The following is a 14435-nucleotide window of genomic DNA, read 5'->3' on the forward strand; positions in this document are numbered from 1 at the left end:
AGCGGGCTAAAATTTATATGCAATCAATAGATTAAGTGAAGGCTTACAAAATTTGAAGATAAAATTTTGGATCTCGGTTGAAACAATTCAACATTGAACGATTAACCAACAGTAAAAGAATGTTTATATCATGTAAGGAATGAATCTTTGGAAGTAGGGTAATGACATGATACATAATGTCAAATGTATAGGAACATATGTTGATGTTGATATCATATGTTCATATATATATATATATATATATATATATATATATATATATAAAAGCATTCGTTGAAAATAAATTCAAAACATTTTGGGAAAAGTGAGTGGACTAATTTTCTAATTGATACATTTATTGATGACAAGTAAATGTGAGTTGGAATTGTTGGACGAAGAACACTTTGATGGGTATGCGGTTATAAAATTTTGATGAGCATGTACCACGTGAAACTAGGTTTTAACTCTATACTTACATTTGATGATAGGAACCTCCCCAAAAAATACTTTTTGGCTATAGGGAGCACACATATCCGCATTGACATTGACAAAACATTTTCATTTGTTTGTATTTCAAAGAAAATGGACATCTAGGAGAAAACCCTAGTTTTCACTTCTCAACAACGAAACCAGCTGATTTGACGAAATTTGCGTTTCTTTTGGTTTGATTTTTGGTGGTGCAAATTGGAAGTTTCTTCAGGATTGGAAGTATGATGGATGAGGATGAGCATGTCAAAGGTGGGTTAGATGGGGAAGAATCTGATTATGTTAATGTTAAAGTCGAGACAAATGTTGAGTGTTGCGATGGATCTCAATCCTCTTTGCCTGAACCATTGCCTAGATGGCCACAAAATTTTGCAAGGTCAATGAATGTCTATGCAAGCTTTCCATATTGATTAGAAAATTACACATAAAGCATCAGATTTAAGCTAATGTATTGTAATCATTTTCAGCCAACAAATCTTAGGCAAGGGAAAAACTTGGACTGACCATTAAGATTTGTAATGGCTACAACTACTCCATAATCTTGTCCAATATTTAGTAGAAATAAAAAAGATTTCACATACAATGACATCCACCATATCAAATATCCAAAACTATAGGGGAATTTAGACTATGCAAAGAAATATTGTGGGATCCTAGTTACAGAGCACAACCACGACATCCTAGGACAAATTAATTCCAAATATGTAATTTCAGAGAAACATACCTTTAAGAAACACAATTAAGCTGGAATGGCCTCACTACAAATATGGACAAGATGACAAAGACAATATTACAAAGTCAACAAATGAGTATGTGCTCACATTAAACAATAGTCGCAGACATAATAGATTGCAAGAGTTAGCTGCGAAACCTTACCACTTTCTCTACGCATAGCACAAAGAAGAGCATGTGAACTAAGAAACCCAACATTCCTTTCTATAAACTAGCAAATGAGAAAATTTTGTGACTGCCAAATGCCATCGAGACACATTCTCTCATGTATTAATTGCTCAACGACCAAATCTAGACACCTGCATGAATTTTCCAATAATTACCTCTAGCTTGCAACAACGAAATAAGGAAACACATTTCCAATCCACAAGACAAGATTTGATGAGATTTTGCTTGGTTTCATTGTCAGAAGAAAAAGGAATGACAAGAAATGCCAAAGTAACTAAACCACAAGCCATTCACCTAACACAAATTTATGCAATCCACATAGTTTGAAATTAAATGACATGGGAAAGATTTTATGAGATTTTGTTTGCATTTGTCGGTAGAAGAACTATTAATTCTACTTTAACTTTTATAAGAAATCATACATTGTAGGAAAAATTGAAAGCCCTACTGTTTAGCTAAGGGGCCAATAGCCAATTGACATATAATGATTTCCAAAAAAAATACACCTCAACCTAAAGCAAAGACATTATGGCTCAACCTATAGCAAAAACATTATTGACAAGGGGTGCATGCACCAAAGTTCCTACCTTCATGTTTTTATGGTTGACTGAAGTAGCTTTTGCAATGATCTCTATCTTGTTTCTAATTTTTATGACATAGATTTTGGTCAATTTTACAAAAGAATCTAATGAAAAATGTTGAAGTGTCTTTTAACATGGAAATGTTCATAACATTTTTCTGTATATATACAACTAAGCTAATGTTGATATCAAGGATGCCTATGATCCATGGGATATAATGTTACATGAAGAAAGAGCTAAAATAGAGAATGATATGTTATTATAAGGACAAGTAAAGGTAGAATAATAAAGAGAGTTGAAGAGAATTTGAGAAATATTAATAATTTTATTATTTTAAGAAATATATAAATAATAATAAAAATTATATTATATGAATGAACTACTCATTTCTACCAATTCAATTATAAGTTGAAATATTTAATTAAAAAAAAATTGTTGATTACTTAAATCAAAGTACCAAGATATGTAGTAAGTTTGAGGGGTGGTATTAATGGTATAAAAAAAAATTGAGCAAAATTGTAAAATAATAGAAGATAATAAATGTGTTTAAAATAAGAAATATATTTAACTCTTTATTTGATTAAAATATCTATATTTGAGTAACATTTTACAAATTACAAAAATAAACATCAATGTAAAACTAGTAATAAATATATTTAAAATTATAAATATTAAACATTGAAGTCTATATTTGAACTTGGTAGAGAAAATAGATAGGAATAATTAAAATTGATTAGACATATTTGTGAGGTGGAAAATTAAAAACATTGTTTTTAAAAAAAAGTTTATCCACTTGTCACAAATGTGGAAAAATAAAGTTGCAATTAATGCATTCATTAATAGAAGTGTTAGAAAAATGACTTTTTTTAAAGCTTATCCACTCGTCACAAATGTGGAAAAGATAAAGTTGCGATTAATGCATTCATTAATAGATGTGCTAGAAAAAATATTTGTATTTTTGTTGAAGAAAATTGGATTTTTCATTGCTTTTTTCATCATGAGGCAATACAATTTTAAAAAAATTGTACTTTTCAATTTCAAAAAAATATGCAAATTAATATAGCTTTTGCAAACATTAGTATATGTTAAAATTGGTAGAATTTAAATAAACCATTACGACTTGTTAAAATCAAATTGAAAATAGAACCCACTCGGATGCTATAGTATCTGCCAAATGGCAGGAACTAATAAAGTTCACATTTTTTTAAAAACATAAAAATTTGAAGTCCGAGAGGCCCGGTATAGCATACGGGACAACAGACATTGACACTAGACACTCTGTTCAGTTGAAGCAAAATATATATGCGCTAAAATTCATATGCAACGAAGGCTTGAGGATGGTGTCGAAATTGAAGGAAATCATCCGTGGGCTCTGATAATTGGTCGGATATTTTGTTGAGGCCGAAGCTGTATGCGAATTTATAATTCAGGTACAACTTCAACTCATCCTTGGCAACTGCATTGTGCATACACAGTTTTCGTTTCTTTTTTATCTTTTCTTCAAGAGGATTCTAATTTTATTGCACTCAAGCGAGAGAGTTGAAAGGAGGGAGAAAAAGAGAAGCCAGCTGTAAAGAACATGCGGGGAAAATTAGTAGGGGCCCAGTAGCTCAATCGGACTGTTATACCCGGAGACATTGAATTTTTTGGTTACATTTTTTTGCATTTTCTAACAAATCTATAAAAACACACATGCTAAGAACCCCAAATTCTTATCTTGAAGCCCATGGTTCACCAGCACCTCGTTCTCTCTTGCGGCCACAAACTCATTAAATTCAGGGCCAGCGAGGATTGCCATCTGGATTAAGTTTCGTTTTTCTACATATCAATATGCCTTCCTTACGGTTATGCTCGAATGTCTGCCTTCGTCATTGGATGGAATTGGAGAAGAGTACTTTTCTCTCTTGCGAGCAAATTTTATACTTGGATTCTATAGAAGAAGAAGATGAATTAGAAGTTAAAAAAATGGTAAAAGAGGCTTAATGTAGTCTTCCGAATTCCTATTTGGAGCACTGGATTACTGTTCAAAAGGAAATATAGACGGGCTCTTCCCTGTGTTACTGATTGGTCTGATGATTTATAGAGGTCTACAATGCGTGTTAGGTTTTATTTCAGAAGTGTGTATGATCAACTTAGAAATATTGAGAAAGATGTGCCAAAACAATAATGTACAAAACTTAATGTTGTGCAAGCAAACTGAACATGTGAACGAGGGAAAGAGAAACTATTGGAAATACAAATTGGAGCTCTCGCACTACACTCATGCTTTTACAACCCTAACACGTACGTTAATAGATTTTACAGAAACAGAGCAAAGCGGGGACTGTTAAAACTAGTTTTTTATTTCGACACTTGGAGTGATATCTAACATTACCATGCTCATTTACTGTCAACCTGGTTAAATTGTTGGAATACGTAGTTTCTCTCACCAATGAGTTTTAAGTAAATTACAAAGGTAAATGATAAATATGATACTTCAGAGCAGGTAAGAGTAAGGATGGATAGAGAAAAATATTAAATATTTGTGACAAGCTGGCCTAGGATCTAGAATGTCCATTGTATCTGTGAAAGACCTCTATATATTGAGGCTTTTGTAATGGCGTAATCATCAGGCATTTAGCTGAACAAGGGTGTTTAAATGATCAAATGATTGTCGAAAGGAGGATGTGAATGCTGTAGCCTTCTAGCATTTGTAACATTTGTATCTGGAAGTGATTGATGAGAATCAATCTAAATTCAAGTGTTTCTATATTTGCGTATGTTCTGATTCTCTGAGTTGTGTTTATTTCCATCCGCCACCATCAAAATGGTATCAGAGCTCAGTTGATCATGTTTGAAGAAGCTATCCGCTAATTTGGAAATCTGCAGAAGTGGCAGTGAGATTGGAGTTATTGCTGAGTGAAAGAGAGGATCATAGTTAATTTTTGAGGACATAAAAGCTTGCAGAAGTGTGATTTACCCAAACAAAAGAGTCTGCAAATAGTTACTGTTTGGAATTCAAAAAGAGTTATTTGCATCTAGGAAAGTCACTGGCTTAATTAAAGATTGCTTATCACCATTGTCATAAGGAGTGAGGGGTTGTTGTTCTTGGTTAATAACTTTGGCTGATTTGAAAAAGGCATGAAACATTTGAACCTGCCAAGCAAGATTGAAATTTGTGACAATGTTTGTCGCTGAAGTCCACAAGCTGATCGCTGAAAAGTGATTGGTGTCAAAAGAAAAGATCTGCAGAGAAGCAGTATAGGTGCAGGCAAAGATAAAACCACCAGAAGAAAAAAAATCTTTTGCACAGAGGCACAAAGTAATGTAGCCACTGCTCCCTATCAAGGAAGTCATCAATGTCTGGAAATCTCATATCAGGGAAGGTGTTTTGTCGTTTAATTTTATTCTGATATTTGATAGATTAGTGTAACTAGTTTATGGCTAGTCTATCGGACAATTTTTTTATTGTTAAGCGATTATCAAAGAGGAGATGGCAGATCAATGTATCAATAAAGGATAAGCTGTTGTCTACAGGATTTGGAGGAAATAATAGCTTGATTTGAAGACTGTTGTTGCACCAAGGCAGTTTGTAGGCATTTGAGAAGTTGAGTAGACAAAATGGAAGGAGGAGGCGTGCATAATCACCGTTTGTCATCAAGAAAGGAGTTGTTCTTGCTTTGCACAGATTGAAGAAAAGAGATCAAAGCCCAACCGTAGAAAACATTAAAAAGTGTCTTGCAGAGATAAAGAGGGCTCATGATCTAGTGTGTAATGTCCCTTCCTGAGGTAGTTCTACTTCTGACTACAACAAAGTTTGGCCTATAATCAGGGGTTCCCGTCGGTTAGTAGAGTGGTTAGGTGACCCAATTGGGGTTAGTGGTGTTGAAATAACTTAGATTGTATCTGCAAATGTACCTTCATTGCCATTGTAATTGATGATTTCCAAATGCAGATTTGGATCCCATATATGTATAATATGAGAGGAGGAGATATGTCTCTTCAAGAGACATGAAAAAACATCTCTCTATAGTTAATCACCATTTAGTTTATAAATAACTATATGCATAACTGATCTTATATATATAATATTAATATATTAACCATATATGTAATATAATATTATTGTTATATAATAATATATAATGCATAATATATATAATACATATTATATTACATATATCATATATATATTATATATATAAGATATATAATGCATAATATATAATATATATTATATATATAAGAATCACCAATAACAATTTCTCTAAAAAATATAAACACAGATTAGTATATCAAATAATCAATGTTTTACTTCTACTGACGCTAAAACATTAACACTCCCTCTTTAGCAAGGGAGAAGTAAAACATCATTAGATTAGAATCAAAATCATTATGTAATCAACACAATGTATATTAAAATCTCTTAGCAACATAAAGTATTTCCTATGATCTCTACTTGCATTTAAGCAATGTCTAGAGATGTCCATAGTGATTAAAATTTTCATGATCTCTACTTGCACTTAAGCAATGTTTAGAGATGTCCATGAGACATTTGTAGTTCATGATCTCTACTTGCACTTAAGCAATGTCTAGAGATGTTCATGACACACTCATGATCTCTACTTGCACTTGAACAATGTCTAGAGATGTTCATGATACACATATGATCTCTACTTGCACTTAAGCAATGTCTAGAGATGTCCGGATGACATAATAGATTTGTTACCCATGATCTCTAATTGTTCGAAAACAATATCTAGAGATGTCCATGATAATAGGACTATCATTTGTAAGATCGTCATCTTACAAATATTACCTTCTGTTTGTTTGTTATCATGGTGTCCGGCAGATTCCGGCCCAAAGAACCATGATAACAGGCCTATCATATGTAAGATCGTCACCTTACAATGATTATCTTTTGTTTATATATGCCAATGAAAGATCGTCACCTTTCATTACATATTTGAAACAACAATTATATAACCAGATATGGATTGAAATTAAATATTCAACATATCAAGTTTTACCTTTGAAATATTTCAATTTAACATTTCCCTTTAGAACTTCTCCTCATAGAGAAGATATCATCCATAAGGAATTGCATCTCAAAATTTCTCCCTCTGAATATCGATCCTGGGATGTCAGGGCCTCTTGTTACTTCCTTAGAAATGCTTTTTTTCCAAAGGATTCTTGTCAAACTCATCACTCCCTCATGATATATGTAGGAGTAGGCCCATCAACATCATGCAGTCATTCATATGGATTTCTAGACTCCCTCTGAGTATCAATCTTCTAAGCTCCAGCATTGCCTTCGAAGAAGTGACATACTCCCTCTTAATGTAGAAGGATCTCATAATCTCAATCATCAAAGATGCATCAAGAGCCACACTTTATCCATCTTGATCATTAGGGTCTTTGGAACTACTATCATTAGATTTAGTCTGTACAATATTTGGTAGCATATTGAAGTACCAACCTTCTTTTCCTGTAAGAATATCCTCAAACATAAAGGAAAAGATCAAAGCAAATATCCCTTAATAAATGAATAGATAAATGTAAAGATACAAGTACTTATCTGCCCCAAGTGGGAATGAAACATTGCCTGTTATTCCCCCCACAATGTAAAGTTACCACTCGTATATCTTTGAACACTTTCATATTACATCAAATTTGAATACTTCTTTCTAAGTTAAAACTTGCTCTTTTCATCCATAGACATTCAAAACCTTAAGCTTAGTAGTATAAGCGAACACATAGTTGCATGAAATTACAATTTATCGATCATTGAAGATTCTATCACAACACGATTTACTCCCTTTGAATCAATATGATTGAGATCACCGAAGATTGACTGAATCATATTCTCTATCTTCTCCCTTTGTTTCAATGTTGCTTCTAATGAAATTTTAGGCTCCCACCAAATCTCAATCTCCCTCTTGTAATAACATTCTCAGAGGAAAAGATCAAGGCATATAGCTCTTATAAAAAACAAAAAATAAGAGAGAGATTAATATAATACCCAATATAATATATTTTCAATAAATATAGATAATTATGAGCTAACCTCATTCCCTCTTATCTTATTTTGAGAATTATCCCACTATTCTAATATAATATGGATAATAATGATCTATATTTTCAACACATCTTATTGTGCCAGATATAGTAATCTATTTCATAAGAATGTGAAAATTTAACTCTTTATATTTTCAATAATAGCCTAATTCTTCAATTTTATATAGAATTAGCATAAAATAATTAATATAGAAATAACAAATTTAATGTATAGAGATTATAATATACCCACATTGATTTTATTTTATTATATTTCCATATCTCGTTGAGCTTCTTTATTAAATGAATTTGCATTAAATCTAGTTGGCAATGGGTCTCTTGATATTTGAGTGGTCTACACTTTATATACAACGTAAATTAATGTAAGTGGGCCCTCAAATATTTATATATCTAATGCGAATAAAATTGTCACCCTTTGGTGGGATTCACACTGAGTGGTTAGTAATAAAGGTTATTAATAATATATATATCCTCCAAACTATATTTTGGAGGATGTATGGTATCATCCTTTCCTAGTTTAAGGGCAACTTTGTCTTAATAGACAAATCATATTATAATGCATGGTTTTATTAAAAAATCGTACCATTCTACTGAAATCAACAGAAGTCTAGCATGCTACATAGGGACTATTTGCAAAATGGTTTTCCTGAAATAAATATAACCTCGCAATCACTGTGGGGACCTGTATGTGAATATAAATGTGCAAACAATAGTGGTGATTAACATGATTAACCGTGTTTCCCTTTAGTGCAGTCAATGTGAATTGAGGGTTATAAAGTGAAGTTCTTAATTATTTTTCCACTTGTGATGGCTAATGTCAAGTATTGAATGAAATCACCCGGTAATTGTAAGGCATCGCCTTTAATGTTTTAATAGCCCTTTTAGCAAAATAAATATTTTATTTAACTATCTTTACATATATGAGTGGGTCAGAGAATCACTTGTAATGTGATTTGTTAATTTCTTTTTCTTATTGTCGTATATCCTTTGGCACCCATTTGTCACTTTGATGATAATCAAATGGGAATTTTATGTTGGGTACAGAGAAATGTTTATCTATTTTAACAATTTGCACTCCTAATGTCACCGTTCATAAACCCTTGAGTTGAGATCGAAGAGTCTTCATTATTTTTATTGTTTATCATTTTCTCTAGTGCGTGGTGTATGCCAATGACGATAATCCTATTTCAAGTTCTGTATTTCCTCCACTTGAACCATCCTCAGAAAAGGAGTGAATATGGGCAAATAAAGGTAGGATCGTGCAAAAGATGAAGATAACAAACATGAGATGATTTTGGACAAATATTGGAACCAATTAAAATGTGAAAGTAAGTAAATAAACGTGAGCCTAAGTATAGGAATCATTCAACTCCCGATCCAATATTTTATCATGGCAAAGGATAGTCGATAATATTAAACATGTGTTCCTTATAGCATAGCTTTGGTATGGATTGTTTGATTTTAGAAAGAAGTGATAGTAATACATGATCCCTCATGTTATTATTATTACACGTAATAGAATATTGTCGTGTGTATTATCTGCAACTTCAAACATCATTTGGTTCTATTTTTGTTTCCATATTGATGTCCTTGTAACACTTCTATTCATTGCAAGATAACTTGTATTATTATACGCATTATAAGAATATCATCTTGCAAATGCGCACTAGACTATATCAAAGATCGTGTTAATTGGTGTTGAAAGTCCACGATGAAACACAAAAGCTTTTTTATGGAACCATACACGTTAGGTAGTGTATTGATTTAATATTTCTTAGAGAGCAAGCTAGGGGTTGTTGCTGGCTGGTGTTGTGCGCCTGTGTTCCCAAAGTTTTGATGAGGAACCACAATTATAATGGTGTCTGTAGGTAGAAGATTGATGCACAGATATAAGCCTCGATCAATGTTGTTTATGTAGTTTGCCAAACTATATTAAAAAACCATGATTTAGTAATTTTTGCCAATATATATTGCAGTTGGGTAAGTATATTTATAGTTGCCAGAATGAGTTGACTCATCAATTGCAATAGTCTTTAGTGACGATACATTAAACTAATTTTCCATTGTATATTTTGAATCCTCCAATTTAAGTGTCACTCAAATATTTATTTCTTGAGGATCTCCTTATGCTCACAACTTTCGGTCACCAACTAGTTAGCAATCATGTACCATGAGAATTCATACTAGGTGTGTGATACTTCCTCTTGATTTTACAATTAAAAATTATGTTCTTCTGGATAGATTACATATCCAGGTTGTTTTGACAAATGAACTGGTAAAACTCTGCAATAGGGACGGTAAGATATTTCTAGTTCAAATTACATTTGCAGGTTGGCTTTTATACCATGTTGAAATAACTTAGATCGTATCTGCAAATGTACTTTCATTGCCATTGTAATTGATGATTTCCAAATGCAGATTTGGATCTCATATATGTATAATATGAGAGGAGGAGATATGTCTCTTCAAGAGACATGAAAAAATATCTCTCTATAGTTAATCACTATTTAGTTTATAAATAACTATATGCATAACTGATCTTATATATATAATATTAATATATTAACCATATATGTAATATAATATAATATTATTATATTGTTATATAATAATATATAATGCATAATATATAATACATATTATATTACATATATCATATATATATTATATATATAAGATATATAATGGATAATATATAATATATATTATATATATAAGAATCACCAATAACAATTTATCTAAAAAATATAAACACAGATTAATATATCAAATAATCAATGTTATACTTCTACTGACGCTAAAACATTAACAAGTGGAGCCTTGCAAGGGGCTTTACAAACCTTTTCAAGTACGTAGTCGCAGTTGTCTATTTTTTAGGAGGTGACTGAGAGATGGTTAGGGAGGCATTTTGAACCATTCCAAACATTGTGGGTCTACTTTTTTTAGGGGTTATTCTTCTTTTTAAGGAGTTGATTGGGAGTTAACCAAAGCACATCAGGGACCTCAAGGATCATTTGAAGGGCTTGATTGTAGTTCCTGTTTTTTAGGGATCAACAAATCTGAGAATGCTTTTTTCTCCTTGCCCAACACCCTAATTGGGGTTTCTATATTTTTTCTATTTACCCAAATTTTAATAAAATAATGTCTCCTTAGGGTGGGTGTTGGAAATTCGGCTCATAATGCATTTAACACTTAGTTTTTTATCGTATTCTTGTGTTAATACCCTGCAGTGGCCCCTGTTTTGAAATCTCATTGTCTTATTATGGGAAGTAATTGGTAAAATACTTGCTTTTTATTAACAGAGATCAATAGATCAATATATACAAACGAATAAATGATGTTTCCGTAGGAAACGATCGTCAAGAATAGAAATAGAATCTATTCTAGCTAACAGATAATGAACAACTAACTAAATATTAGAAAGATTCTAATATTTAAAATAGACTACAATAGATAACCATTAAATAGAAATAAAAACTATCTATTATTGTAATACCCTCCCTTAATGGTTAATCTATCCACGACATCAAGCTGTCCTCTATATATGACAAACTTATGTGGACCAAGAGGCTTGGTGAGAATGTTTGTACTCTGATCCGTTGTAGGAACAAATTGCAAGTCTATTGTGCCGTCTTCAACCAGTTGTTGTATGCAACGACAATGAACATCCACATGCTTGGTTCGTTCATGGAAGACTGTATTTTGCGCTAACTTGATAATGCCTTTGTTATTAACAAAGTGTTCGGGCTTGCTAGTGACATCTGCATATCCCCAAGCATTTGACGAAGCCAAACAACTTCACAACCTTCCTTAATTGTCCCTCTGTATTCAGCCTCTGTAGAGGAGAGATAACGACTTGTTGCTTCTTACTAGTCCATGTGACAACACCAGATCTTAAATTGAACACATCCAGAAGTTGAATTTTTATCATCGACATAACTTGCCCAATTGAATCTGTGAACCCACTGAGTTTAGGATTAGAACTCCCAGAGGAAATAAGTCTATCATTTGTAGTGCCCTTCACATAATGAAGCATGCGCTTTGCTGCTATCCAATGATTACCCTCAGGAGCATTCATAAAGCGTGAGATGTAGCTTATTACGAAGCTAATATCAGGTCTAGTAGTAGAGAGGTAGATGAGGCCACCTATGAGTTACTTGTATGTAGTATCATCAACTGGACGAGAATCAGACTTAATTGATAACTTCAAATCTTTCTCCATTGGTGTAGAATCGTAGATGCACGCTTGCAATCTGCATATGAAACATGTCTAATAGAGTGCTAGCATATTTGGACTGAGAAAGGAATATACCAAAAGACTGTTGCCAAACCTCAAAACCTAGGCAATAATGCATGAGCCCAAAGTCGGTCATATCAAAAGACTGGCATAAACTCTGTTTGATTCCTTGAATAAAAAATGTCAAATTGCCAGTGATGATCAAATCATCTACATAAATGATGAGAAAGATGATGTCACTATCAATAGTCTTGATGTACAAATTTGAGTCTAAAGAACTCTAAAAGCCTTGATCATTGAGGTACTTATCAATTTTCTTGTACCATGCCCTAGCGGCCTGCTTTAAACCATAGAGAGCTTTCACCAGTTTAAGAATATGGTGTTCTTTACTAGTAACCTTGAAACTAGGAGGTTGTGTCATGTGGACCTCTTCTTGTAGGTCACCATTGAAGAAATCACTCTTGATGTCCATTTGATGGACCTTACAGCCAAAATGTGTTGTCATGGCTATAACCAATCTTTTGTTGTAGGAGCAAAGGTTTCCTTGTTATCAACACCCCGACACACTGAGAAAAGCCCTTTGTGACTAAACGAGCTTTGTACTTATCCAAAGTACCATTAGACTTGTATTTTATTTAGTAGATCCATTTGTAACCAATGGGTTTCTTCCTTGGTGGAAGATCAGAAAGGACCCAGGTGTTATTCTTCAACAGGCTTTGGTGTTCAGATTGGATGACCTGTTCCCACTCTGGGATTCCTTTAGCCTCAGAGTATGTCCGAGGTTCAAACACCCTATGAATGTTGTTTATGAGAGCAAAATTAATTGTCTTTGTAGGTTTATTGTTTTTCAGAGTAGTTCTCCCATTGATGAGCTCATCATCTCAAAGATCAGGAAGTGTCAGCCCACCACTTAGGCCGAAGAGGAGGACCAGCATATAGGAGGTGCTCTATGATCAGGTTCTGTATTAGAAGAATCTGGATCAAAATCAGGTGAAGCATCTACAAGTTTGGGTGATCCTGTAGGAGAAGCCGACGGTGTCTGTATAGGAACTATATAGGAATCACTAGTATAAGTGGAGTTGCTGGAGCTATTGGAGCCCTCCCATAAGTGAACCTAATGGAAGCCAAACTTCCAAATCATGAGCCTTCATAGGCTCATCTGGTGGATCAGGAACAAGAGAAACATGCATGAATGGTCCTCATTGCTCATCAAAGACTGCATCACTACTATATAGGAGACGAGATGTCCCAGTGTCGATCAAGCAGTAGGCTTTGTGAAGACTATTGTATCTAGCAAGCATGAGTTTTTGACTCTTGGCATCCAACTTGGTGCGTGACGCAACAGGGATCCAAACATAGGCAAGAGAGCCAAAAACCTCAGGTGACAAATTTTTGGCTTGCGACTTGACCAGGCTTCTTCCAAAGGCTCACCTTTGTTGGAGTGATAGGATCGTTGCAAGTGTAATTGCATTGCCATGTTTTGGGTATATGTTTTTCAAATGCAGCTATCAATATATTTATATGGAGAATGAGTTATGAATAGACATGTCCCTGAAGAGACATGTCTATTCATAATATTAAACATTATAATTATATATACAAATTATAAATGATCTCTTTCTCTAATATATAAATAAGAATAAAATAAATAAATAAATAAATATATATATTTAGGTACATCTCATATATATTAAATATATATATACTTATCTTCACTAGAGTTTATCAAACCGAAGCTACAAAACATTAACACTCCCTCTTAGCTAGGGAGGATAAACACATGACTATATAATACCTCAATGTAATATAAGAAAATCAAATGTTAACTCATTTGACATATTGGTTTCTCGATTGTCAACTCATTTGACATTATGGTGTCAACTCATTTGACCTTTGAATATCAGCTCATTTGACATTTTGGTTTCTCAAATGTCAACTCGTTCAACATTTGTATGTCCACTCATTTGACATTCATTAGGTGCCTTTGAGTAATGGTCTCCTGAATGTTAAGTTGCAAGATGTTCACCAAGTACCATGAGGAATGGCCACCTGAATGTCAACTCATTTGAGATTCACCAAGTACTCTGTTTAATGGCCTCTTGAATATCAATTTTCATACCATTCACCATGTACTCAAAGTGTTTATAAGGTATGTGCACTCGCATTCTCATAATGCGTACCATATAAACATCCAC

At 33.2% G+C, this 14435-nt stretch overlaps 1 protein-coding gene across 10 annotated transcripts in view; it reads left to right on the forward strand.

Annotated features, from left to right (window-relative positions):
- Positions 1-3179: 3179 nt before the first annotated feature.
- Positions 3180-14435, forward strand: part of LOC149552323 (alpha/beta-Hydrolases superfamily protein) — a 260629-nt gene continuing 249373 nt past the window's right edge. For 9 of the 10 annotated variants that reach the window (XR_016352899.1, XR_016352901.1, XR_016352903.1 and 6 more), the window contains exon 1: positions 3188-3376. The gene's annotated coding sequence lies outside the window, so the exon portion shown is untranslated. Of the gene's footprint in view, positions 3377-14435 lie in introns of all 10 variants that reach the window. The other variant, XM_089787851.1, reaches the window with a different exon arrangement.

Source organism: Cupressus sempervirens, chromosome 6 (assembly GCF_028749045.1).
Source record: "Cupressus sempervirens isolate cs-2001-9-10 chromosome 6, ASM2874904v1, whole genome shotgun sequence".
Taxonomy (NCBI): Eukaryota; Viridiplantae; Streptophyta; class Pinopsida; order Cupressales; family Cupressaceae; genus Cupressus; species Cupressus sempervirens.